The 23183-nt window shown below is 44.2% G+C and overlaps 2 long non-coding RNA genes across 4 annotated transcripts in view; one reads left to right on the top strand and one right to left on the bottom strand.

The window, feature by feature from the left end:
* The window catches only part of LOC135188817 (uncharacterized), a 40209-nt gene extending 27020 nt beyond the window's left edge, over positions 1 to 13189 (bottom strand). For all 3 annotated transcript variants that reach the window (XR_010307864.1, XR_010307862.1, XR_010307863.1), the window contains exons 1-4: positions 13090 to 13189; positions 12502 to 12580; positions 4356 to 4444; positions 1778 to 1841 (exon numbers count right to left, since the gene is read on the bottom strand). This is a non-coding gene — a long non-coding RNA (uncharacterized LOC135188817). The remainder of the gene's footprint in view (positions 1 to 1777; positions 1842 to 4355; positions 4445 to 12501; positions 12581 to 13089) is intronic.
* On the top strand, positions 12875 to 20007 carry LOC135188818 (uncharacterized). The gene is made up of 2 exons (XR_010307865.1): positions 12875 to 13418; positions 18658 to 20007. It is a non-coding gene; the product is annotated as an uncharacterized LOC135188818 (long non-coding RNA).
* Positions 20008 to 23183: the final 3176 nt, after the last annotated feature.

Genomic DNA, 23183 nt, shown 5'->3' with positions numbered 1-23183 from the left:
TTTCTCCCTGCACCCAAAATAAAGATCCTGGAGAAATCAGGCACATCTTAGTATAGCTAAGAGACTCCAAACTTCAGATTTTGGAAAAAACAGGTGCAAAGTGAGAGCAATGCATCTACAACGGCTGCCTGAGTGCAGCACTACACAAAATCCAAAAGCAAGAGAGCTGAACATCGCTTTTTTAAACTACAGATGGGCTGCATTAACTAGAAAGGAAACTCTGGATGAGCTTGTGTCTGGAAGTAATGAAAACCATTTGCATAACATGCATGGTGCATTCTGTGCTAGCAGGAGGTGCTGGATGAAGAGCTGGGGACAGGCTGGGGTTCTCTTTTGTCAATGGGAGTGCAAATGTGGCCAGGAAGCACTTTCTTAAGGGAGAGATGGGTCACTGTCTTAAGCACAGGCACTACTTCACCTATCAGAGAGTCAACCCAATTTGTAAGTGACCCCTGCAAGACATGACAACCATTTTTGAGATACCAGAAGTAGTTACACAGAGGAAATTCATATGATCCAAACAACACCTCCTAAAGCTGTTTGAATTAGGGCACACAAGTGCCCTAAATGAATAGAATAGAATCAACCAAGAGACCTCCAAGATCATCCAGTCCAACCTATCACCCAGCCCTGTCCAGACAACTAGACCATGGCACTAAGTGCCTCATCCAGTCAATTTTTGAACACCTCCAGGGATGGTGACTCCACCACCTCCTTGGGCAGCCCATTCCAATGTCAATCACTCTCTCTGCCAACAACTTCCTCCTAACATCCAGCCTAGACCTCCCCTGGCACAACTTGAGACTGTGTCCCCTTGTTCTGTTGCTGGTTGCCTGGGAGAAGAGACCAACCCCACCTGGCTCCAGCCTCCCTTCAGGTAGTTGTAGAGAGCAATGAGGTCACTCCTGAGCCTCCTCTTCTCCAGGCTGCACACCCCCAGCTCCCTCAGCCTCTCCTTACAGGGCTGTGCCCCAGGCTTCTCACCAGCTTCATTGCCCTTCTCTGGACACATTCCAGTATCTCAACTTCTCTCTTGGGTTAAGGGGCACAGAGCTGGACATAGGACTCAAGGTGTGGCCTGACCAGTGCTGAGTACCAGTGGTGGCACAACCACCCAACACAGAGTAACAACACAGGCTGAAAGATGTATAATTGCAGCTGGTGTACCAAAGGTGGTCCTGCTGTCTTCAGTAGCATGAAAGTTGCCAGCAGAGTTTCTCTCCACCACTGCAGAGCGTATCCCTCAAACTTGCTGAGGCTGCAGTGAGTCCCAACTAGTCCCTGCTGCAGGCATCAGTCAACTGCTGACAGCTAGAGTCAAGAGAACTTAAACAAAGCCATCCCACAACTCATGGTCATTTATCTACTGTCTCACTCCTTTTTTTCTTCAGAGGATGACATGACTGAGAATGGATACATCAGTGCAATGACAGATAGGATCATGCAAACCCATGTCTTCACACATTGTTGCCACGTGTAACATCAGGGTACAAACCTTCCCCTGTGTTTTTTGGAGCAAGGGGAGTGTGGCTGAGATTCTTCCCTTGCTGACACACCACAGTGCTAAGCTGCTGTGGCAGGCGGTAGAAGCAACAAACGTAAAGTCAAAGGCATTATAATATAAGGAAGGTCTGGAGAAACCCAAACTGAGATGTCATAATAATATAAGCCAGGATTCATTACCCTTGTAACCAAAAAGAAACTCCTGACATGCCAGTTTCCACCCATAAATAGCTGCAGTTGAGGGGCTGAGTTTATAAAACGCTGAGTGACTTACCATATGCTGCACTTGATGGTTTTGGTCGGAAGTCCACAAAGGATCACTTAGACAGCAATTTCTCCTGTTGAGACAAAAAATAAGAGGTAAAAATGGCTTTGCCAAACCCAGAAGATAAGCACAAAGACACATTGTTTAAAATCATAGGGGAGCAGAATGTGCTGGAACACATAGGGAACAAAGCAAATACAGACTCTTGGGGTGTTTAGACTACAGCCTGTCTGCCTTTTTCTAACTTGGGTTGAATGAAAAAGCAATTTACAGTGAGTCCAAGGTTATTGCAGACATGCCAGAGAGCTGTACAGGGAGTTGGTTAACCTGGGAAAGCCAGCTCATTTACAGGTAAAGGCCCCAGGTGTTTACAAGGCAATGAGGAGACGTAGCTTGAACAGTGCAGTAGCGAGGAGCTGGCTCACAACAGCTAGCCCTTGTCCCTGTTTCCCTTCATCCCATGTGCTTATACCCGAGTCTCTTGGCAAATGCTTTCTCCTGCATTTTCTGCCTTATCTGAGATAGCTTTATGCCTAAAGATGTAGTGGGGAAGGGCATGGTCAACAGGGGACATCCCAGGTTTTCCCTGGCCTGTTTTTTCTGCCAGGAAATTTGCTTAGTTCCTGTGCCTTGAACACCTCATTTAGCAACAGAAGTAGGTCTAATATCCTGCTTTTAAACTGATAATTCCCTGGACTAGAGTTGATAGGTGGAGGTGTGTAAAGGGCGTGGAGAAGCAGTTGAAATGCTACAAATTCTCCACTCCGGTCGCTGAGCAGATTAATGCCATTGCTCTCCACGGAGAGGTGGGGTTCTCTTAGTCACAGAGGTCTCTGAAGCAGGTCCAGTTTGGAGAAGGATGGACAGGAAGCTAGGAAAACTGTCTGTGGCACAAGTTTTCTGACCATGCACAGTGACAGCAGTGAGCTCCTTTCCCAAGAAGGCTCCAGCATTTTTGTTTCACTTGAATTGGGCCATTACAGCCCCACACCCAGAGGGCTGCAGCTGTTGTGATGCACTGTTTGTCTGTATGAAATGCACACACATGTACTGACTGCTATCCACTTGCACATATGAGAGACAGCCCTCAGCCTGCAGGGGAACTACCACTGTGGGCTACCAGCTGAGACAAATGCATTTCACATGTGAGAGTGGAAAATGCTGCTTAAAGACCACATGAGCCAAAAGGAACAAACAGCAGGGCCTGACACAGCGGTGCAGAGAGGTCTGCTACATGCTCAAAATTGCTGAGCAGCTCTAAGCACGGCCATCAGACTTCTCACAAATGACCTTCCTTCCAGAGAAGTGAACTAGCCTTTAATGCCCTGCTTTTCCCTCAGGATCTACAGCATCTTCCAGACCCACTCATCACCTCCACACATGGTCAGCTTCCCTAATTTACTGGTGGGGCTGGGCAGCAGAGGTGGCCTGTACCAATGACTGAACCCTGCCGTAATGCTGTTTAAGACTCAAGTACCTTCTGCCTTCACTTCTCTTCCCTGCACACATTGCAGATTCTCTGGGACATGGCTTATCTTTTACCTTCTGCACTTGCAGACAGCATCACAACACCTACATTGGCATCAACCAGCAGAGCAATAGGAGACTTTCCTCTCAAATTATCCCAGCAACAGATCACTCTGGGACATACCCTCAGTATAGTTGCCAAGCTTGTTAAAACAAGCACGAGGAAGGTCCTTGAGGCTGATCCCTCAGCTTCCCAGCTCTCAGCTCTGCCTCAACGGGTCCTGAAGGTCCCAACCCACTGGTTAAAAGGCAGAAGTGGTGCAAACAGCATTTGCTTTGTGGCAGGGAGGACTGAGACAATTTGGAAGACAAATTATTCAAACTAAAAAGCAGTGCAAAAACAGATTAGGAAACTACTGTGCCGTGACTATTAATGAAGCGATAGAAAATATCAATCACACCCCAGCCTCTGAAGCTTGCTGTGAGAGAAGAATTAGGAGATTTTATGTTCCAAGTACCAGGAAACCACAGGGCCCTGGTGCCTAGTTCTCAAAAGAACACTGTTTGAATCACAAGGAGAAAAGCAGAGTGCTGCAAAGAGAGCCAAAGGCAGAGTTTAAAAATAGCAGCTTTCAGTTTTGTTTCTTTTTTCCTTCTTCTTAAGTGCCTGAATATAGGATCATGTCAGAGGGTGGGTAAAGAGAGCAGAGCAGCCCCTGTGGAGAGAGAAGTCTTCCTGGATGCTGCTGGTAGGGGTTAAGGGCTGTTTATTTTGCACTCCAGCTCCCTCACAAAAGAACCACTCTCCTGATCTTACTGTCCCCCCAGCCCAAGAGAATGGCACCGAGTGAGTGGTAATTGGGCAGCTTAATTAGCCCAACAGAGCATGCGAAGGCAGAAGAAAAGAGCAAAGGCAAAGGCTGAACATGTGATGAAGCCTGAACTACCTCCTTTTGGGTGCAGGCAGGGCTAATTTGCTGAGTATTTGGGACACTTTCAAAATGCTGAGCAAGGAAGGAGGCTTACTGATGTGTTTGTGCTAATGCTCTGAGTCTTTGTGGGGAGAAGTCATGTCTGGCTGCTGTGCATTGCAAATGTGGTAAACCAAGAGAAAGGATACCTGGGCTCTAATGCTGCTCCAGTTTCTCTAGTCCCTCAGACTCTGTGCTATGCATCACTTGAAAGACCAGCAGGCTAGATTCACAGCTCCTGTCAAAGCAATCAAATGTAAAAGTTGGATGTTAGTACCTTTGACAAGCAAAGAAGACAGAACAGTATCTCCTCATGTGGACACTGAAGCTTTGGGTCATGTAGAAGAGTACCAGTCATGGTTTTAAGGCAAAAATGGGTCTGAGTCTGCAGAAAGAACTGAGATTTCTCATGCAAATAGATCAAAACCTAAATATGTCTTTAGGTTGCTGATCCTAGAAGGCAAAGCTCTTTCCTTGCAGAGAGGCAGGATGCCCCCATGGATCTTCACTTTGTGGAAAAAGAAAGGCATTGCTGATGCTCTGGATAAGCCTGTCTCTCTCTGACTCCCCAGGGAAGTCTCATGTGTGTTATGACTCATTGCTCAGAGGATGCTCTCAAATCTAGAGTGGAATAATCCATGTAATAAGGACAGCAAGTGCAGGGAGCCACATAAAATACCTTTCCCAATTAGCAAGCATACAGATAACTCCTTTTCCTAAGCATCTCAGAGACAAAACAGTCACGTTTTTCACTGTTATAAGCTATGATTCAAATGGCAAGCAGGAGGAATTGAAATACTGACTCTGTCACCTGGTTAATAGTGGCACACAAATCACTTAAACTGCTACCAATTTGTTGTGAGATTGACTTGCTGCAAGTTCTGTTGCTTCTGTCATTGGCAAGGGCTTCTGGGCTCCAGTGTAGAGATCGACCAAGTAGCACACAAGTCACACAGCAGTCACAAGAATTCAAATCACAAATCACAGAATGTCAGAGTGTCAGGCTGGAACGGACCCCAACAATCATCTGGTCCAACCTTTCTAGGTAATAGCGTAATTTAAATGAGATGGCCCAGCACCCTATCCAGCTAAGTCTTCAAACTGTCCAATGCAAGGGAATCCACTCCTTTATGGAGATTATTCCAATATCTAACTCTTCTCATTGTGAAAACTTTTCTTCTGGATTCCAATCAGAACCTAGGAGTAACTTGAACTCATTGCCCCTTGTTTTTCCCATTCTCCTGGGGGCCATCCTTTATGTACTGGTACATAGTAATAAGTGTAATGGTAATAAGTAATTTAAAGTTTAAAAGCAAAGGTCTAGCAGTGATAACTACACTGACCAAGTCCTAAAGGAACATTTCAACTTTACAAACATGCATAAAAATCCCAGACATCTGGAATCCGAAGTATTTCCTTGTAAAGAAGTTTCCACTGGAATGTCATCTGTTCTTGCTGTTATTTGAGCTAGGCAGCGGACACAACCAACTGGGCTCCAGTGACCTGTGTGGCACAGAGCTTTTAATTCCTGTGGCTCATAAAATGGCCTAGGAACCCAGTGGCACCATAGACCGATAATTATCTTGTCACATGCACAGACTGTTAAGCAGTAAACTGCAAAAAAGCTGCTTGTGTGGTGTTAAAGAGCCTCACGTGTCCTAGAGATGCTCTGAGAGAGACCCAAAGTAACCTGGCTTTTGCTGTTCCTCAAAAGGATAAAGTCAGAATGTACTAGAGGCAAATGCAGTGGTACAGTGTCCTGCCCTCCAAGTAGACCAGAAAGCTTTTACTACATAAGAAAGTCTTCAAAGCACAATCTCAGTTTCAGTTCATCCTGTGTTTCCCTCCCTGCTGTGTAGTCTTGCAGGTATGATAAGCTTCTTGAGCCCAGCTGGCCTGGGGTTTTCACTTGCCTAGCTTTTGGTAGAGATGACTATGCTGACAAAAGCACTGTACCAATTCTTATAATGCAACCTTAAAGCTAGAAGAGCTCTCACCAAATTGCCACTCCAGGGACTTGTAGCTTCTGCACCTATGAAAGATAAGTTGATTGGGACATAGCAAAACCAGCATCTGGATACAGGGAGGCAATTCTGAACAGGAGCAGGACCTCATGCAATGTAGCCCTCTTATACTGAGAGCAAAGACATGGATGTCCAGCAGAGAAGAGCAAATCAGTTGTGTTTTGGCACATGAGAATTCACACATCACAAACTAGTCCCAGGACAACCAGTGGCAAAATTGTTTTTGCAATGGGCCCAGTGTTTGGGATCATACTAATAATGCCAGCAGACACTTGACCTTGCTGTCTTGCCAGTTTCCAGGTTCATGCTTTCCTTCTTTCTTAATCAGATATTTGAAGCAACAATATCTCACTCTTCTCCTGTTTTAAAGGCAAAGTCCCCTTGAGGAGCCTTCTCTGTTCTCTTCCCACTTACATTTCCAGATGTTTTTGCCTTTGCAGTACTAGTTCTGTGCAAATCCAGGTCAGCTCTGAAAATAATTTCCTGGCATTTTTAAAAACTCACTGATTGTAGATGGAATTCTGAACCTTTCCAATAAAATGCTTGTGACTAGCCAGAGAGAACATAAAAATCAGCCTGTTTTTATCTTTGGATTGGATCAGAAGTTTGAGCATAAATTTGCCAGGTGATGCAGACTGTGTTTTCCACATATACATGCATTCATATTTGCTCTCTGCTAACAGCAAGAAACCAGCAGTAAAATTTGCTAAAAAACTCCATCATCAGGTACTTTGTGAGCCAGATCTCTGAAACTTTACACAAGATGACTGCTCAGGATTACAGAACAAGACAAAATTACTGCAAAGATCTCATTTCATTATCTCTGCACTGAGTGGGTTGGATCAACATTAAGGCCTCAGTATCAGGCATTGCAAGGCAGCCTCTATCCTCATGAGTTTAAGATCTAAACTAGACAAATAAGAGAATAATCCTGACCTGCCTTTTTATTATGCTGGAATATTTTAGATGAATAAAGATGCAGGATTTGGCACTCAGTAGCCAGCTCTGAACAACTTGCTTTGTATCCAGACTGCTTAAAAGATAAGAGGGTGAATTAATCTCATTGATTTTCATTTGGGAAGAATCTCAGGTCTCTGATTGAACTCCACTTTTTGATTGTGCATCATGACTGGGCCAGGCAACTACCCATCCAAAGCACCAGCATTACCTCCAGCAGCTCCTCTGGGAGTTTACATCAATGCCAATGGTGTTCAGACACCTTTTGTCCTTCTTCTTCAAGATACTCAGGACTATGTGGCCATTACCAGCTTAGTGAACCACAAAAGTTTACATGCACTCAGGAGCAAGCTTGAGTTACTACAGTTATGATATGACGTCAGTATGGTCCACATCTATACTCCTGACATGGTCCAGAGACCTGTGAGCAGAACAGGAACCCAGAACACTTGCTCATGTCTAATCCCTGTCTCAGTTTTAGTGGGGAATTTCCTCTGCACTTCAGGTGTAACGATGTTTTGAGCAAAGCTATTATGCTCTGATGACTGAAGAGGCAAATGAAGGGAAGGCAAAATTCCATTGTATTATAATATATAGAAGAATCATAGAATCAGTCAGGGTTGGAAGGGTCCACAAGGATCATCTAGTTCCAACCTCCTGCCATGGGCAGGGACACCCTTCCCTAGATCAGGCTGGCCCAAGCCCCATCCAGACTGGTCTTAAACACCACCAGGGATGGGGCCTCAACCACCTCCCTGGGCAACCCATTCCCAGAGGGTCTCACCACTCTCATGCTGAAGAACTTCCTCCTCACATCCAGTCTGAACCCACCCATCTCCAGCTTTGCTCCATTCCCACTAGACTTGTCACTCCCTGATACCCTGTAAAGTCCCTCCCCAGCTTTTTTGTAGGCCCCCTTCAGATACTGAAAGGCCACAATAAGGTTACCTGTGAGCCTCCTCTTCTCCAAACTGAATAGCCTAAACTCTCTCAGTCTGTCCTCATAGGAGAGGTGCTCCAGTCCTCTGATCATCCCAGTGGCCCTTCTCCGGACATGCTCCAGCACATCCACATCAGTCTTGTAACAGGGGCTCCAGAACTGGATGCAGTACTCCAGGTGGGGTCTCACCAGAGCAGAGGGGGAGAATCACCTCCCTCAACCTGCTGCCCACATTTCTCTTGATGCAGCCCAGGATCTGGTTGGTTTTCTGGGCTGCAAGTGCACACTGCTGGCTATTAAGCTCAACATAGCAAGCCAGACAATTTCACACTGAATTAATAATGTTATTTATCCCATTTAGTGAAGTAATGAGGACACTTAATCATCACAGCATCTTAGTTCAGAGCTGGAATCAACAGCTCAACTCTAAGAGCATTTTATGGAAATCACAGAGGTGCACTGAGTGGCTGGAAGTGAAGAGACTGTGACTGCATGAAATACAGTAGATTTGGTAGTAATAAAGTCATATTGATTGCCCATTTGGACACTGCTCTATCAACACTTTGTCTTAAGAAAGCACAAGCAAATCCCCAGTGATAAGATTGGGTTAGAGCTTGTGCAGGATCTGGAGGCACTTAACTTCTTTTTTAGTTTTTTTTAAAACATTTATTATTTTTAAAGCCCAAAATGTATCTGCTCATCCAAACCAAAAAAATGCCATGGAGAATTCTCAACCTTTCTTTTCTTTTCTCCTCCCCCCTCCCCCCCCCCCCCGCAAAATCTAAACAAAATAATAAAAAATTTCTGAAGAGGAAAAAAATTCTGCTGATACAACTGACTGAAAGCAGGTTTTAATTACCTTTTTCTTCCCCCCCCCAACCTACAACAGTTAACTATTTTCCCAGACTTCAATACTGAACATTAAAGAAATGTTTCAGTGGTAGAAACCCCAAAGAATCTCCCCTGTCATTATTCTTTCAATTTTCTACTTCTTAATTTTGGGTGCTCTGATTGCCATTTTTTATAGCCATATGCAGAAATGGCTCCCCAGGCATCATGCAAGAATCAGCATTTTCTCTATTGCACAGCAGGAAAACCCTATCACTGCTTAGCTACATTTCTCAACCCTAATCACTTCCAATTGCTGTGGGTTCTAAAACTCAGTCTGCCAGAGAAAGAAATAACTGATCTGCCATTTCTTGCAACTCTGCTTTCCATGCCTTTCATGGAGCAATTTCACTGATTTCACAGAAGCCTATTTGGATTTACACCTGTGTAATGAGGCAAGAAAACCTAACCCTCGGTGTGGAATATCAAGTTCATAAATGTGTTTTGTATCTCCAAGAATCTCCCCATCTACAAAGGTGAACAGCTGTTGCTATAAATCAGACAGTCTTTACCAGCCATTAGAACTTCATCCAGATGATCCGTTAAAAATATACAAAGGCAACGTTTTGGAAATAAAAATCTACCCTCATGTCCTCAGAGACACCTTCTGTTGGAGAAAAATCTCATAATTCAAAGCTAAAATTAGTTCACTTTAATGCTTTTTCAGGAGAGTCATGATCCTCAAGAGTACCATCGCCTTGCAAAAGTCTGTTAGATGACTTAAGGGATGCTAAACATCTGGCACTTTGGTACAAACTGCATTGGAGACATCTAGTGTCTTTTTCAGCTTCTCTAGGGGTGGAACTCTTCATTGTTAGCTGGGATGGCTGCATCTGCTTCAGTTCCCATCAGCCATTTTCTCTATGTGAGTAGGAAATGCTTGCTGAAGTGTGGAAACAGCTGGCAGAGTTGGCTGTAGCTTGTACTAACAAAACATGCTCTTGTTTCTGACCACAGACTGGCCTTTGAGTTCCGACTGCGACTGCCAAGGGCTGCTCTTGGCTTTTTGGATGAGACCATGTCACCCCAGACATACAAGCTGGCTGTGTTAAGGGTTGGTTCCTGGAGCATAATACTCACTTCCAGGAGGGATAAAGCTTTGTTTAAGCAGAGGGAAGCAGGAGGATCAGCCCCATTTCATTAGCTGGGAAACTGAGACACAGAGAGATTAAATTATTGGCCTGTGGTAATTTCCCAGTGAAAGAAAGAGACCCATATGTTCCTTTCCAAGGAGGGTAATTCCTGCCCTTATAAAGGCAGGCCAACATGCAAGCTTTAGCTATACATCCAATCAGGACAGGGCTGCTGGACTGAACAGCCTGCTGTTGGGGATGGTGATCAAACAGGTAATGTGTGCTCTAGTGTCACTTTGGCAGCCCAGCTTCCCTGGAAGCCCACATCATCTCCTGCTCATTGACAACTCCCAGCTCCATAACACACATCTGCTCTCACACATGTCAAGAACATAAAACACTATTCAAAGGGACAAGGTTAATCCTGCACTGACCACTGAATGATCACCTGTTCCCAAAGCAGCAGTTCCCTCTACCTTCATCTAGTTCACTGTTTAGTCCTGCCAGGGAAGGCCAAGTAAGGCACTCTTTTTTCATTAGGCTTTGTCATTTGTCTTTCCAAGGTTACTGGAGAGTTAGACATAACATGAACATGGAAAAACCAATGAAATTCAGACTGAGCTCTACCTTGAGCTTCCAGACAGTCACCCAGAGTGACAAACTCAGCTCCTTTCACTCAACGCCTTATGTTCTTCTGAGACCATGAAAAGGAACTTTATGATATGCTGGAAGGGATGAAGTATTAACTATCAAAAACTAGACTGAAGAAACCAAGAGCCTGGATTTTTTTTTCCTCTTTGATGTATGCTTATGTAAATTCAAATAAATATGTTTAAATGTGACCTTTCTTCAGTTCTAGCAGAGCTTATTAAATCTATGTAAGTGAGACAGGCTAGGCTCCATGCAACGCCAGGAACTCCCCTGACAGTTTGCCTTCCTACTTAACATGATACTCGAGGATTACACATACCAGAGCCTTTCATTCGAGCATTTCAATTTACAAATACTCTGTGCATTTTTTAACGCCCCTGTGGGCAGGCATTAAGAGTCCACTTCAGTCAAGAGCAATCAATCGAAGTGCAGGGAGGCAGCCTGGCTTGCTCCAGATCACGCACTGAAATACTGCCAGAGTTTGGAAAACTCCTTCTTCGTCCCTCCTTGGTAGTCACTCACTTTTCATTAACAGTAGATATATTTTCTTAATGCTGGGCCAGGTGCTCCAAGCAAAGATAGAGAGAGCAAGCTCAGTAGCCAGCAGGCCATAAGAAGCAAAAATTAACCTCCACAGAACCAGCCACCATGAGGACACTGTTCACCCTTTCTTTGGTAAGTTCATTTACCAAGTAAGCACTGCTCTCCCTGGTGCAAATCTGTCAGGTATTTTCCCCATCTCTCTTCCCAGAGCCAAGTATGTTATAGGAGAGAAGAAAGTACTACTAAATGACATCAAACTCTGTCTTACGCTTCCTCAGACGTGACACAAACTGCCCACTTGCATTCTGCCAATATATTGCTCAGGCTCAGCTTTGCTTTTTAAAAAATGTCAGGGCCATTTTTTCCAGAGCTGCCAATGTTTCATAACACAATTAACTCTTCTCACAGTGCAGAAATAGATTCTGGTTAAGTCCAGTCTTTAGGGCTGGCACAGCTGAGTGAAGGCAGCTCAGTCTGATTAGTACCAAGAAATACAGATTCCAGCAGGACTTTTGCCAGAACCAGCTGCAGGACACCAGCTCCTCTTCTGCTGGACCTCAAGATACTCTCTGTCACCCCTTAAACACATAGAAGCACTTCAGCTATTAAAGATGGGCCTTTAAAGCAACACCTAAGAAAGGACTCCTCTTCAAACTCAAGTGTTTAAATGAACTGCACATGGTCAAGTACCTTCAGGAGACACAGGCTTTAAACGAAGGGTAAGCCAAAAGCTCCTCCTGCCAGAAACTAGTGAGATAGTGACCTGATTGCAGCAAGGTCAGAAGATAAAATTCAAGGTGCAGGTTGCATCTGTAGGAAGTGATCCAGGCTGCAGCAGTAAGAGCTGGGAGAGAAACTGCCCTAGGGATAGCTCAAAACTTGCACCAGCATTTATGTTTGCAGGCTGCTCCTGAAATGTTTTAGTGGGATAAACCAAGAACTGCTATCCCCTTATGTAAATAAAGGGATTTGCCATAGAGCTAACAGATCCCACTCTTAAGTAGTTCCCAAGAAAATGAAGTGACAATGAGGTGCCAAAGAAAATAACTTCCCCACTGCCTGAGAAAAAACCCCTCTTCTACGATGGTAACTTCACAGCTGTGATCAATACAGGCTTTGAAAGAACACAGGGGCCTGAAAGCCTTCTGTGTATGGTCTGAACAAGGGGAACAAAGACAACAAATCAAACTGTGATAGCTTTTAAAGGCCTGTGTCTTACCTTCAATTATTAGCTTAAAGACGAGTTGCTCGAATGGTTACAGCCATCCAGTTGCTCTGTGGGGATCTCACACACACACCTGGCAAAGAGAGGGAACAGTAAATTGGTGCTTGGAGCCTTTTGCCCATCCAGAGGATCATCCTGACAGGTCAAGACCATCATTCACTCCCACCAGCTCTTCAGGTACCACTCTCTGGCTGCCCTATTATTGCAAAGAGTGATTTGGACTTTTTTTTCACCTGTCCCCACAGAGGATTTTTACAGTTGCATTGTGGCCAAAAGGTTGGCGTAGAGAAACACAGGCCTGTGACCTCCAAATCCAGGGGCTCCATGGGAGTTTTGCAGCTCATTTATACTGAGGATTTGAGGGCAGGTTTGAACCAAAGCTTATGCTTTGTTCTCACATTGCTCCACACAATCATCAGGTGAGATCATGGAGTCCAGTGAAGGAAAGCATTTACCCAGTAGATCAGTCCCACTTCTCTGCAGAGGGCCCCACCTGATAGCTTTCTGTTACTGACTGTAGTGAGTTGGGCAGAGAATGGTTGCTTCTTCTTAAGAGCTATGTTCTCACAAGACCAAAGTTACCTGCAAGCTCAATTCCAGAAGAAATACACTGGCCGCTCGTCCCTCCTTGTGTCACTCCACTGTCTCCAGGGTGATGGCAGCAGCACTGAAGGTGGACTCATCCATCTAGGGGAAAACAAAGCTTCCTTCAGATCCTCTTTTGTTTACTCGAGTCAGCTGTGCTGAGTATCGATTCAATCAGCTATTTCCTGAACCACAAAAGCAGCTGTGCGCCATCACGGCCCATCTACAGGGACTGAACCCTTGCCAGCTAGAAAATGCAGAAGAGAAAAAAGCAACCCCAAGAAATCTGCAATGTGCTGAAGCTTGGAGCTCTCAGAATTTCTTAGGTAAATTGCTTTTCTTTTGAGTCCCATTTATTTTTGTTACCTCCAAAGAGATGCTGTTTTAGCTGCTTTTGGGGATTTTTTGGAAACAATGTTGAGATCTGATGGGCTGTTACTGATGTGAGGTCTCGAGAGAGGCTGGAGAACAGAGGGAATGTAGTATTATCTTTGCTTCTGGGCATCAGCAACTTTTACCAGCAATGTGGTGCAGTGCCTGTCATTCTTTGCTGATGCAATTAATTACCTTGGTCTCTAATGAGAAGAGCTATTCAGGTTTAAAAAGACACTGCAGACCTCTAGACCTAGGCTTCTGGGCAGCTGTGAATTAGGGAGGCTGTACTGCTCTGTCTCTTCTCAGACCATGTTCTGTTGTTTTCCTCTGTTACTTCTTAAGGACTCTGCCATCTGAGGCAGGTCAGTGCACCATGTTCCTCTGCAAAGGGCCATCCAGGAAATGTGGCCTGGCTTCATCTCAGCCTTGAGTATTGGCTACCAGGTCTCCCTTTCACCTATTCCCCAAGTGAGCCTAAGGAGCAGAGGAAAGGAAGAATCCCCACGGAGGACAGGGATGATTTTTCCATCTGCTGGGTCTTTCTTCCACCAGAAAGGACGATGCAGGTAGAGTCCACACACCCACAGTCTGACAATCTGCAGAGCATGCCTGTATGCCACGTTTACAGGGATGCAGACGCAGGGTGAGCAAACATCTGCACTGTGGGAGACTAGGCCCCATCTGAGCCTGCAGCTACAGAGAGGACTTTGTGCAGGAATGGGGTGGGATTTGCTGGCTGAAGGGTGCTGTGGGCAACATGGATGTCACAGTATCACACTAGACATTCCTGGGGCAGCTTTCCAGAATGTGAATAAAATCAGGATGAATGTATAAAACACCAAAGAATGTGGCCCCTGAGAGGCCTAGAGACTGCATGGCATTGCTCTTACACATGTCTGTATATGTAGACTGAAAGGCACTTCTCCAAGTCCAGGTGTCCCCTTCAATTCCAGTACCCACATGTGCTGATCAATTCTTGCTCCCTATTGGAGAAATTACCTCACAATATCATACCTCTCCAATTCTCAAAGACTCATTTCTGATTGCATTGTCCCTTGATTGTCATCACAAGATAACAGAGCTGTGAGATACCACAATTATCAGGAACAGGGAAGCAATGAGAACCTGAGACTGGACTGTGCTACTTAGAAAGGACAGAATAGGTTGCAGAGTCTCTGAGTTGGTGTGTCCTGAGGTCTCCATTGCAAGGGTAGAGTCACAAGTGATTCACTGCATGGGGAAGTTTTGTTTTAGAAAATAAATGATTCAGATTCAGTAATTACTGAAGAGTACTCAGGCAAGCAATATTCTAATGCCTACCTAAACAGTATCTGTCCAATGTACATATTAACTCTGTGTCCAGTCCCATACCATTTTAACATGGCCTGGAAAAAAACACACAGAGGGCAAATAAGGCATCACAGACAACAAATACTCAAGAGAGGGAAAGCATAAACCTGTCAACAGAGGTTCTCCTCCTCCACTCTCTCCTGGTGAGGCTGTATATAGAATACTGTGTCCAGTTCTGGTCCCCCCAGTTCAAGAAAGACCTTAGGGAACTGCTTGAAAGAGTCCAGCACAGAGCCACAAAGATGATGAAAGGAGTAGAACAACTCTCCTGTGAGGAAAGGCTGAGGGAGCTGGGGCTCTTTAGCTTGCAGAAGAGGAGACTGAGGAGTGACCTTTTTCATGTTTATAAAGATGTGAAGGGCAAGTGTCACTGAGCCAGGCTCAGTGATGTCCACTGCTAGGACAAGGGTCAATGGGTGCAAGCTGGACCACAGAAGTTTCCACATGAACATAAGGAAAAACTTTCCCATGTGAGGGTGGCAGAGCACTGGAGCAGGCTGCCCAGAGAGGACATTCAAAACCTGCCTGGATGTGTTCCTGTGTGACCTATTCTAGGTGATTCTGCTCTGGCAGGGGGGTTGGGCTGGGTGATCTTTTGAGGTCTCTTCCAATCCCTAACATTCTGTGATTCTGTGATCTCTAACAGCTGAGTGCTCTCAGTCCCCAGGGAGAGATAGCTGCCGTGCAGATGCGGTTTCTTCTGGTGCAAGGCCACAGTCCAGATCTCACCAGAATCAGTGGGGGTCTTGCTGTTGGTACAGTCATAATGCCTTTGTGTATTTGAGCACCACTAATTAAAACCAAAAGGTAGAGAATATTTTTCAGAGATGACTTGCTCTTTTCCTTCTCCTAAGAGAGCTGTCTGACATCTGGACAATAGAGCTCTGTGTAGGCATGGGCACACATATAAATTAGTTCAGAGGTGGTTTGTGCCACTGTCATAACTGTCATAGTTGCAGGGAGAATAAGTCAGCAGGAACTCTGTAACTCTGGAAGCACACAGCCGAACATTGGGTTTAAAAGCAGGAAAATGTCACATGTACTGTTCTCTCCTGACCTGTACTTTACACTGTACTATTTTGCATGTTGTTCTTTCTCTTCCCCAGAGCAGACAGAAACCAGATCTTAAAATGTTTGCAATGAATTTTCAAATCAATAACATGTGAGAGTTTGTCTAAAAGGTAAAGTTGTTGTAAAAAATCAATGTCAGAGCGAACACTTTGCCAATTCAATTATACTTGTTCCTCTCAAACTGGAAAAAAAGAGAGAAGAAAAAAGGAAGAAAGATTGCTTATTTCAAGCCCAATAAATGTCCCTTGGACTCACATCCCCATTTTGTAAATATTCTCAGGGCTTCTTAAGCCAGCTCCTCTCAAGGGGTCATAATTAACTCTAAATAAGGTTACCTTGCTTCAGAATCAGACTCATGTCAAGCAGCATTTCTGCCTGTGTCCACAGCTTTGAAGCAATGCTGTGTCCATTAGCTGGCATGAAGGCTTCCCAGAAATGGGAACCATACATCAAAATTTAAACACAAATAAGTGTGATTGGACATGGCAGCTGTCTAGAAAATATTCAGCTATTTATTTCACTAAGTTTTGGGTAGAATATGAATGATTGTACCCGTTCCAGTAAGTGCAGAACCAGAAAGGCTCCTACATTACTCTCTACTTCTCAAGGCATTTAAAGATTGACCCCCCAGAAAAAAGAAAACAACAAGATAAAAGTATAAACAGCTGTGCTCCTGCTGGCTTAGCTGGAGACTTCAAGAAGTTTGTGAATCATTGTTTCAAAGACAAGTAGTATACAGCACCCAGCCAAACTGCTGAGCCCAGGTCACTGTGGGAAGGGCTGAACAGCAGAGCAAAATCCTCCTGCTGCTGTGGTGCAGTGAAGGTGTATGTGCCATAAGGATTCCTCACTGGATGTGAACTTTCTCTCTCCCATACTACCTGGCATGCACCACCCTCTCTCAAGCTGCACATGGAGAGAAAGGGTTTTCTTTTTGGATAAGAACAATCATTTTTATCTGCTTTTGTAGAGGAATAGTCCAGAACTGTAAGTCATGTTTCTGGAGACTGCTTCAATACAGTAATAACAGAGAAATCACAACAGTTCCAGTCTCTGATCCGGACTTGGATTTCTAGCCCTGGCATGGATGCATCACCTCTGTGCCTTGTGGGTAGGAAACACGTGACTGCCTGGCAGGGCTGATGTGAGAGTCTGTCTATGGTGCTGAGCATGGAAATCCTTTACCTGCAAAGAGGCAAGAAGCCCAAACACAGCAGCAGATAACACTCTTGGACACTAATGCACACCCTAATGTTCAGCTCAAGACTCCTCCCTCTCTACCAGAAGCAAGATACAGGAACGTGCTTGTATCCAGGTATAAAGTTTGTCACATCCCAGTCCTTGTTAACAGACTGTCAATAATCTTCCCATAGCTGAAAGAAAACAACTGGGAAGTAAACACCAACACCAGTAAGTCAGGTACAAACTCAAACTCTGAGTGACCCCATCTTCTCTCATATGACAGATATGTCTCACAAACATACACTCTATACAAAATCAGTTACAGAAACACCCTGAAAATCTGCACTTGGTTATCTCAAAACTAAACCATGCCAGGAATTTGGTTAAGTTTTTGCTTAAAGACTATCATTATTGGCACTTGATCAGATACACGAAAGTTAGGTCTCCAGCTTGGAAAGGGAAGAATGCAAAAGGAATTGGAATAGATTAATTTCACATGTTTCATTTCAGGACAGGTAGTTTTTGAAGCCCTAAAGAAACATTAATATAAATCTGTGTTATAATAGCACTATAATTTATAAGAAAGCTTTAAAGCTTCCAGTCCATGAGTTTTTGCAATATTTAGAAGTGGTCTGGGTTTTTTTTTCAATATGGTATCAACTCAATACTGTTGACTGTGCATTTCTTACTGTTCCTACCAAATAGAATCATAGAATCATACAATGGTTTGGGTTGGAAGGGACCTCAAGAATCATCCAATTCCAATCCTGTGCCATAGGCAGGGACACTTCCCACTATAAAAGGTTTCTCAAGGCCTCATCTGACCTGGCCTTGAACACTTCCAGAGAGAGAGCATCCGCAGCCTCCCTGGGCAACTTGTTCCAGTGTCTCACCACCCTCACTGGAAAGAACCCTTTCCTAACATCTAGTTTGAATATCCTCTCTTCCAGTTTAAACTCATCACCCCTTGTCCTGACATTACAAGACCTTGTAAATAGTCCCTCCCCAGCCTTCCTGCAGGCCCCCTTCAGATGCTGGAAGGCTACTGTAAAGCCTCCTCAAAGCCTTCTCTTCTCTAGGCTGAAGAGCCCCAGCTCTTGTAGCCTGTCCTTGTAGCAGAGGATTGTAATACTTGATTACATTCCTTGATTTGTGCCTCAAGTGAAGAAGAATGGAGTCCAAAGGTGTATTTATGACTCTGTAAGACTCACATTTCTAATTCTGTTTTAAATAAATTCTAATGTGATGCCAAGCCCAAACACAACTGGGGCTTGTTTGTTCTCCACACTGAAGTGTTGACAGCCCCTGAAGGCAGAAGGACTAAAGGCAGAAGCACTCATTGCATTTCAGAAGGTGATATGTGACAGGGAGATTCAAAACTTTATCCAAGATCCTGTGAGTACCTTTTGGATAGGGTGAAATGTAGCCTTGGAATCCCTTCAGCCTTGATCCTCATCCTTAAACATGTCATCTGCTGCAGGAGAATGATATAGATGGGTCTCCTTGGAGGCGTGATTCTTCTCTGCAGATGTTCCTGACAGGACAGCAGCTCTCCTATCTCAGTAGGGTTCCATGTCTGTCTTGCAGGTGATGTATAGGAAAGATGAAGCTTCTGGTCACTTTCCTGCTGTGGAAGAAGTCAGCAGCTGTGAGCAAGAAGGAGCAACTGGGAAGCAGATAATTGTATATGACCATGAAAAATAGCAGTTGAACACAGTGGTTTCCAGAGGAGGGTATGAACAGCCCAGGAGCATGTTTTGAAAGGATGTGGCTATTTGGAGTAACATGATAGGTTCTGAAGGAAACACAGCTTTGCTTTTTGGAATAGATGTGAAAACAACAGCTCAGGCTGTAACAATTTTGACTGGTACAGCTAATCACATAGGCCTATGAATTTCTCCAGATCTTCAGCTTGACTTAGACACTATGGAAAGAACATTAAGGAAAAGCTGGAGAATGAAACACTCTCCAAAGAATGGTCAGGTGTCTAGATTGAAGGGCTTGCCAAGGTAGGAGATCTGGGTGTGGGGCAACAGAGGTGTGCTCCAGCTGGTGGTGGTTCACAAGGGTGCATGCCAAGTCTAACCTGCAAGCGTACTGTCAAGGAGGTTGGAACCATCAGTGCAAATCTACTGCCTGGGGGAAAAGAAGTGGAAGATCTTAGAAAACAGAATATGCTGCAAAAGGGAAAAAAACAGCACCTAGGAGACTAGAACCAACCCATCTGTGATTGCTTCTGGAGGAATCACTCAAGGAAACCTGTGTTCATTACTGATGCTTTACAGTCTGTGTGCAAGTCACCCTCCCTCCATCACGTTGGTTTTCTATGCTGGAACTTCCATGTTGATAGACTTCTCACTAGGATCCTGAAGACAACTAATGTTGGTGACAAACTTCATGATCTGCAGAAGAACATCTCTGGGGAACAAAATTATATCACCAGGATTTATGACGAAAATCTCAGTAGGCAGAGCACATTGCAGGACACAACCCTCAAAACATCCCCATCAAGCCTCCTTTGCTCCAAACATCTCTGCTTATTTATTGCTGTAGAAGCAATAAAAGACTTTTAAAACACTGCATGGACAATAAATAAAGCCAGTCTTCAAAGTACAGACCAACAGATCAGCTGGAAGCACTCAAAAAATATCACCATGCTTTTAAGTTATTGTCTTTCCTGTTTAAAATGTATGTCTGGTTCTTTACCTAAAACACTAAGACAAGGGGGAAGAGATATTAAAACCCTTCCAGACATTAAAGTATTAGAACACAGTGTAGTTTTATTAGGGCAGAAATGCACAATGAGGAGAGACTATCCTTGCAGTATCCTTTCACAAATTAACTGGCAGGCCTGAAAGCCATTTCCTTCCGAAAGCCTGGACTGATGTTACATCTGATCTCGTGAAAATAGCCATAAAGTCTGACTTACCAAGATGACTGCACTGGCTTTAAGCCTTGGTGAATAATATAACCCTAAAAATAGTGTTAGAGTCTATAAAATCAAAGCAAAGTTTGATGTAAATATGGTTTTGCAAGTAAAAATGAAAATATTGAGTTCTCCATTAGAATAACACATATAATAGACCAGTTTGGGAAAATCTATTTGAACACCAGGATCTCTGTGGATACCAGTACGAAAAGCAAGCTTCTTAAAGAACATAACCTAATTTTTAATGATTGTGGAAGGAACATTTCAGTTTTCTGACAGGATGATGGAAAAATCCTGTTGGGACCTGGCTGTGGATACTGAGATTGATTTGCTCTTATGAATTGTTTTAACTGAGCTGTTCCTGCATGGCAGTGATATTTCTCTCCTCAGGTACCCCTGTGAGCCAGACTCTGATGCCATTGCTGTTTCATGGTTAGGGAACAAAGGCAGATAGGAGTAAAAGGCCAGATCTCTAACGTCACTAATTTGTGGAAGTTACAGGATTTGTTGAAACACAGCTCAAACATGCCTAGACAAGGCTTGACTTCCTTCCAGCTCACTCCAATGGGAGGCTCCCAAACAGCATAAACTACAGCACCTTCCTGTTGTGATGAAAGGTTAGAACCATCTGTTGCAGAATCTGCTGACTACCGTGATCTCAAAGGCTTTCCTGTGCTCGTCCTCATTGGACCATTTGGAGTCATCAGCAAACCACATGGAATGGCTACACTTCACTCTGGCCCTGAGACTGAGAGCGAAGCAGCTTGCAAAATGCAGCGATAAGGATGCCATCAGTATCAGCCCCAGTCCTTTGTATGTCAACAGCCACACCACATGGGAAGGTTTGTGTGTAGTTTTGGGGAGTAATCTAGCTTTCCAGGCTAGTCCCTGTGAACTCTGGAGATAACTTCATAGATCAGGGAGTTTCTACCACAGAAGCTCTGCTGCTGCTCTCTGTGAAGCTTGTTGAAACTTTTAGATGTTACCTTGACAACTTTCTGAACTCTCTTTAAAATAACTCACACCACCCCAAGACAAAACCAGTGTCACTCTCCTGGTGGTAACAGCGCTTAGAGCCCTTAAGAGAGATTGTCCAGAGGTGTCATTACTCAAGGTAAATCTGGTCTGTTTCTTAGTTGCGCATTTCTCTCTTAGTTTATATTTGAACACACAGACCTGGGATAAGTCCAAGAGCTCTTTCAATCATCCTATGCAGTAGTCTTAGGCACAGACTTAAGAGGTGCAGAGCACTCTCACATGGGTTGTATTCCTGCACAACAGATCCCTGAGTGAGATTGGAAGCTTCCAGCAGATGATAGTTCATGGGTCTACATTCTGCCAACAAAGTGAGCAGCCTTTAAAATCCAGGATTTCAAATATGATTAACAGGCCAGGTAGCCTCTAAGCCAGAAGAGAATAATCTTTCTGTCTCTGTGAAGTCCCTTCCTTTCCAGTGGCTGTATTGGCTGCTGTGGCCAAGGCAGAATGAAAGATGCTTTGCATGACTTTTAGTGTTTGCTCTCACAGGAAGCACAGGATCCTGTCTGGCTGCTGGTATGCTCACCATCTGATTCCAGCATGCTCCCAACAGCAAAGCCTTTCTGCCCAACTGGAATGTGCTGCAGCTGAAATGCTGAGAATCAAACAAGCAAGAAGGGCCAAAGGACTGCTCCGTGAAGTGGGAGGTCAGTGCAAAATTAGGTTAGGGGTTAGGACTGAACTGGGCTCTTTCTGCTACAGCCAGACAGAGGCATGTCAGTGCCCTGAGTGACACAAAGAGGACTCCTCTGGACCTTGTAGTAGTGTTGAACCCTCATGCCACATCCCTCAGCCATTCCTGAAGAGGTATAATAAAGAAAGAACCCAGGTCCAGATTGCCAAAGAGAGTTAAGATTTGCCTTACTCTGTAAGGTAACAGATGGTCATCATGTCTCCAAAAATGATCATTTCTGTAATTCTGAAGTGTAACACCACCAGTGACTCCAGTCTTGCATTTGGACTGATGTATTTAGCAGCATACAGTGTCTGGGCCCACCACTCACTGTATGTGTATAGACTGGAAAAGGTTCAGACAAGAGCCATGAGTTGAATTAAAAGGAGACAAAATACGTTTCAGGCAGATGCATCAAATATTGCAGTTTGCTCTTCCTGTTACTAAGTGATCTTGCATTCTATTGAAGTAGCAGTATGGGGAACAAAACTCAGCATAGGCATTTCATTCTGGCAGACAAAAGGTATAACGAGGTTTGGTGTCTGGAGACTGAAGTGAGAATTTAGAGTAGCAGTAAAGTGAAAATTTCTAGCAACTGGAACAATTTACTAAGGTTGCAATCAACTCTTCACTACTGGCAACCTCTGAAGCAAGATTGGACTCCACCCTCAAACACACATTCAGCTCAAAAGACATTGATCTGGAATTGATTTTGATTATTACAGTCTGTGTTACATGGAAGATCAGCACTGATGAATTCATGGATTGTTTTTTAATGAATCTTCCTAGACATGAGAAACCTCTGGCTCCCCTTTTTGCAAATACTGACTTCAAGATACGTGTTTCCAGCTTTGCCCAGCTGACCTGAAACTTCTCACTTGCTCACAAGTGATGCCTCCTGAGGAGGTGGCTCCTTGATTAAGACATGCAATTTGTTTCTTCTTTAACTCAACTTGCATTTTTGGAGTTGAATAAACTTAGGGAAAGTTCACAGGGAACATCTGTAATTCCATACAATAGCTAGCTGTAAACTCTTTCTCTCTGTTGATTCAGAAACCAGGAAACCCCCAAGATACATTTCTTAAAACAATAATTAAACCCTCCTCTAACAGCATACAAATGTACAATCTCAGGTTGCACATAACACAAAACCAGTCCAGCATTTTACTTCCCAATAAGCCCAGCAATGTAAACACACCTACAGACATTGTTTTCTAATTAGGAGAGCATACCATGAGATGTTTACAGACCCCTATGGAAATGTATGGATGTTTGGTTGCCTAGCAAATGAAGGAAATGGAAAGCACTCTCAGCTAGGACATTTGTAATTGGGCTAGCAGAGGTAGAAATAAAAGCTCTAGGAGCAAACGTAGGGAACAATCCCACACTGCCCCAGAAGAGGCCAAGGCAGAGCTAAGAGGAGGTACACTGAGGTGTGCCTTACAAGGCTTTTTATTTGAATATTAGCTTACC

This window comes from Pogoniulus pusillus, chromosome 30 (assembly GCF_015220805.1).
Source record: "Pogoniulus pusillus isolate bPogPus1 chromosome 30, bPogPus1.pri, whole genome shotgun sequence".
Taxonomy (NCBI): domain Eukaryota; kingdom Metazoa; phylum Chordata; class Aves; order Piciformes; family Lybiidae; genus Pogoniulus; species Pogoniulus pusillus.
The sequence above is the reverse complement of the archived record's forward strand: the minus strand, read 5'-3'. Positions and strand labels throughout refer to the sequence as shown.